Source organism: Lutjanus erythropterus, unplaced genomic scaffold, assembly GCF_056507025.1.
Source record: "Lutjanus erythropterus isolate fLutEry1 unplaced genomic scaffold, fLutEry1.hap2 Scaffold_185, whole genome shotgun sequence".
In the NCBI taxonomy this organism is placed as follows: Eukaryota; Metazoa; Chordata; class Actinopteri; order Lutjaniformes; family Lutjanidae; genus Lutjanus; species Lutjanus erythropterus.
Window position 1 is genome coordinate 42501 of NW_028146662.1, and position 5000 is coordinate 47500.

Sequence of the window (5000 nt, forward strand, 5' to 3'; positions counted from 1 at the left end):
GAGCTGGGGTTTGTTTCCTCGGTACGAGAGGGCCAGGAGCTCCCGGAGAAGGAGCTGGAGCTGGAGCTGGAGCTGGGGTTTGTTTCCTCGGTACGAGAGGGCCAGGAGCTCCCGGAGAAGGAGCTGGAGCTGGAGCTGGAGCTGGGGTTTGTTTCCTCGGTACGAGAGGGCCAGGAGCTCCCGGAGAGGGCCAGGAGCTCCCGGAGATGGAGCTGGAGCTGGAGCCGGAGCTGGAGCTGGAGCTGGGGTTTGTTTCCTCGGTACGAGAGGGCCAGGAGCTCCCGGAGAAGGAGCTGGAGCTGGAGCTGGAGCTGGGGTTTGTTTCCTCGGTACGAGAGGGCCAGGAGCTCCCGGAGACGGAGCTGGAGCTGGTGTCTGTCTGTTTGTTTCCTCGGTACGAGAGGGCCAGGAGCTCCCGGAGATGGAGCTGGAGCTGGTGTCTGTCAGTCTGTCTGTCTGTCTGTCTGTCTGTCTGTCTGTCTGTCTGTCTGTTTGTTTCCTCGGTATGAGTGGTGAGAGGGCCAGGAGCTCCCGGTGATGGAGCTGGTGTCTACTGGGTATGAGTGGGGATTCCTCCAGGAGGTCCCGGAGGTCCCGGAGGTCCCGGGGAGTTGGTGTAAGTGTTGGTGGTGGTGGTGGTGGTGGTGGTGGTGGTGGTGGTGGTGTCTCCTGGTTATGCGTGGTGAGCGGCCGGCCACCGCACGACTTTGCCTGTCTGTCTGTCTGTCTGTCTGTCTGTCTGTCTGTCTGTCTGGCAGGCACGGCAGGCACGGCAGGCACGGCAGGCACGGCAGGCACGGCAGGTGCTGGGCCGCCCCCGGTACTGTCCGGAGTACCAGGGGCGGCGACTTCCAGAGTACCAGGGGCACGAGACTTTGCCCGGAGTACCAGGGGCGCCGACTTCCAGACGCCGCGGACACGTGGGTTTAGTCGGCGGGAGGGGGGTGCTTAAGCGTGGGTACCCGGGCACGCCCGGAGGTAAAGGTTGCGGAGAAGGGGTCTTGACCGGGCCCCGGCCCCGGCCCCGGCCCCGGCCCCGGCCCCGGTTGTGGGTGTATGGATTCCGGTGGTGGTGGGTGGCGGCGGCGGCGGCGGCGGCGGCGGTGCGGGTGGGGGTGGTGTAACGGGGATGTAAGGGGACAGGGGTAACGGGGGTCGGCGGCGGCGGCGGCGGTGGTGTTGGTGGTGGTGGTGGTGGTGGTGGTGGTGCCCCTGGGTATAAGTGGTGAGTGGTCCCGGAGGTCCCGGGGTGTTGGCGTAAGTGTAGCGGGGGTGGAGGTGGTGTCTCCTGGGTATGAGTGGGGAGTCGTCCAGGAGGGCCAGGAGGTCCCGGAGATGGAGCTGGTGTTTCCTCGGTACGAGTGGTGAGAGGGCCAGGAGCTCCCGGAGATGGAGCTGGTGTCTACCGGGTATGAGTGGTGAGTGGGCCAGGAGGGCCAGGAGCTCCCGGAGATGGAGCCGGAGCTGGAGCTGGGGTTTGTTTCCTCGGTACGAGAGGGCCAGGAGCTCCCGGAGATGGAGCTGGAGCTGGAGCCGGAGCTGGAGCTGGAGCTGGGGTTTGTTTCCTCGGTACGAGAGGGCCAGGAGCTCCCGGAGAAGGAGCTGGAGCTGGAGCTGGAGCTGGGGTTTGTTTCCTCGGTACGAGAGGGCCAGGAGCTCCCGGAGAGGGCCAGGAGCTCCCGGAGATGGAGCTGGAGCTGGAGCCGGAGCTGGAGCTGGAGCTGGGGTTTGTTTCCTCGGTACGAGAGGGCCAGGAGCTCCCGGAGAAGGAGCTGGAGCTGGAGCTGGAGCTGGGGTTTGTTTCCTCGGTACGAGAGGGCCAGGAGCTCCCGGAGAAGGAGCTGGAGCTGGAGCTGGAGCTGGGGTTTGTTTCCTCGGTACGAGAGGGCCAGGAGCTCCCGGAGACGGAGCTGGAGCTGGTGTCTGTCTGTTTGTTTCCTCGGTACGAGAGGGCCAGGAGCTCCCGGAGATGGAGCTGGAGCTGGTGTCTGTCAGTCTGTCTGTCTGTCTGTCTGTCTGTCTGTCTGTCTGTCTGTCTGTTTGTTTCCTCGGTATGAGTGGTGAGAGGGCCAGGAGCTCCCGGTGATGGAGCTGGTGTCTACTGGGTATGAGTGGGGATTCCTCCAGGAGGTCCCGGAGGTCCCGGAGGTCCCGGGGAGTTGGTGTAAGTGTGGTGGTGGTGGTTTTGGTGGAGGAGGATCAGGTGGTCAGGGTTCGTCCGACCCCTTCGGTGTGGGCCTCGGTCCCCAGACAACTCCAGGCTGTGCTCCACCCAATTTCGGAAACGCTGTCCTGCAAACGGGAGCTCCACCGACCCCGTAACCCCTCGGAGATCGTACCCGTGTGACAGGGGTGGGCTGTGGGGGCTCCTCCGGGGGTGCGTGCACCTGCGCCGCCCTCCCAGGTTTGCAAAACCAGGTTTCCCACCGACCGATCGGCAATCCCGACCCGCCCTTTGGAGGGCCCCGGCCGGCCTGGTCGGCCGTCAAAGTCGATCCGGCGTTCGGGCCGACGGTTCCTCCTTCCACGCGAACACGGTTGTGGGTCTACCCATCTGCCCCTCTCCTGCCCAGTAGAGAGGAGGGGAAGCCCCCCCACGACCCATCGGTAGCGAGACCCAACGGCCCCGTCTGTCCCAGAGGCCTTACCACGCGGCCTCGCCTCGTCTCGGCGCGGCGCGGGCCGCGACAAGCACTGTGTTTCTCAAACTCTCCGGACCCGGGGGAACGGCGGGCGGGCGGGCATGCGTGCGGGCGGACTGACGGACTGCGCGGCAGCCCCGTCGCCACCCCCATGCCCACCCCTACCCTCTCCCCCGCCTCTCCACCCTCCCATCTTTGCCCCCCGCCGGGGCGGCTCGGCGCGGGCGCATTGCCCTAATGCCTCCGGGGGCCCCCTCCCCCGGCACGGCTGGCTGGGCTACCTGGTTGATCCTGCCAGTAGGATATGCTTGTCTCAAAGATTAAGCCATGCATGTCTAAGTACACACGGCCGAGGTACAGTGAAACTGCGAATGGCTCAGTAAATCAGTTATGGTTCCTTTGATCGCTCCTCCCGTTACTTGGATAACTGTGGCAATCCTAGAGCTAATACATGCAAACGAGCGCCGAACCCCTCCGGGGGGGACGCGTGCATTTATCAGGACCGAAAAACCCACGAGGGGGAACTCCCCCCCGCGCGCCCCCCGGGCTCTCTCCGTCTCACGGGGCATACCGGGTCGCGGTATCCGGTTCGTCTTTTCGCTGGGGCGGGGTTTTGCCGGGGGGGCGGCGGCGGCGGGGGGGGACCCCCGACCGTGCAAGCTTTGGTGACTCTGGATAACCTCGAGCCGATCGCTGGCCCCCCGCGGCGGCGACGTCTCATTCGAATGTCTGCTCTATCAACTGTCGACGGTAGGCTACGCGCCTACCGTGGTGACGACGGGTAACGGGGAATCAGGGTTCGATTCCGGAGAGGGAGCCTGAGAAACGGCTACCACATCCAAGGAAGGCAGCAGGCGCGCAAATTACCCACTCCCGACTCGGGGAGGTAGTGACGATAAATAGCGGTGCGGGCCTCTGGTGAGGAGCCGCGACCGAAATGAGTACACTTTAAGCCCTTTAACGAGGAGCCATTGGAGGGCAAGTCTGGTGCCAGCAGCCGCGGTAATTCCAGCTCCAATAGCGTACCCTAAAGTTGCTGCAGTTAAAACGCTCGTAGTTGGATCTCGGGCGGGGGCCCCTCCGCCGCGGTCGCGCCGCGAGGCGCCGCACCGCGGCAAAAACGCGGGGGGCCCCGACCGCGCCCTGTGGCTTTCGGCGCCCCCTCGATGCTCTTAGCTGAGTGTCCCGCGGGGTCCGAGGCGTTTACTTTGAAAAAAGGAGAGTGTTCAAAGCAGGCCTTTGCCGCCCGCATCACTGAAGCTAGGAATAATGGAATAGGACCGCGGTCCTATTTTGTGGGTTTTTCTGTGGACCGGGGCCATGATTGAGAGGGACGGCCGGGGGCATTCGTACTGCGCCGCTAGAGGTGAAATTCTTGGACCGGCGCAAGACGCGCAGAAGCGAAGGCATTTGCCAAGAATGTTTTCATTAATCAAGAACGAAAGTCGGAGGTTCGAAGACGATCAGATACCGTCGTAGTTCCGACCGTAAACGATGCCGACTAGCGATCCGGCGGCGTCGACCCATAGCAAATGACCCGCCGGGCAGCTCCCGGGAAACCGAAGTCTTTGGGTTCCGGGGGGAGTATGGTTGCAAAGCTGAAACTTAAAGGAATTGACGGAAGGGCACCACCAGGAGTGGAGCCTGCGGCTTAATTCGACTCAACGCGGGGAACCTCACCCGGTCCGGACACAGGAAGGATTGACAGATTGAGAGCTCTTTCTCGATTTTGTGGGTGGTGGTGCATGGCCGTTCTTAGTCGGTGGAGCGATCTGTCTGGTTAATTCCGATAACGGGCGAGGCCCCGACATGCTAACTAGCTACGCGGCCCTCTGGCGGTCGGCGTGCGAGCTTCTTAGAGGGACAAGTGGTTCGGAAGCCACGTGAGATGGAGCTATAACAGGTCTGTGATGCCCTTAGATGTCCGGGGCCGCACGCGTGCTACACTGAGCGGGTCAGCGGGCGTCGTCACCTAAGCCGAGAGGCCGAGGTAATCCTGTGAAACCCACGCTCGTGATTGGGACTGGGGATTGAGATTCTTCCCCACGAACGAGGAATTCCCAGTAGGCGCGGGTCACCAGCCAGCACCGATTGAGTCCCTGCCCTTTGTACACACCGCCCGTCGCTACTACCGATCGGACGGCCCAGCGAGGTCGTCGGACCTGCACGCCGGGGGCTCTCGACCCGAGTCCCTGGCGGTGCCGGGAAGTCGCCCGAACTTGACTGTCTAGAGGAAGTAAAAGTCGTAACAAGGTTTCCGTAGGGGAACCTGCGGAAGGATCATTGCCGGATCGGGAAAAGGGACCAAAAAAAAAAAAAAAAAAAGACCGGTTCTTTTTTTTCCCCCACCCCCTTCTT

At 63.1% G+C, this 5000-nt stretch overlaps 1 pseudogene; it reads left to right on the plus strand.

Moving 5' to 3' along the window:
- Positions 1-2920: 2920 nt before the first annotated feature.
- LOC146304005 (18S ribosomal RNA) lies at positions 2921-4928 on the plus strand (annotated as a pseudogene).
- Positions 4929-5000: the final 72 nt, after the last annotated feature.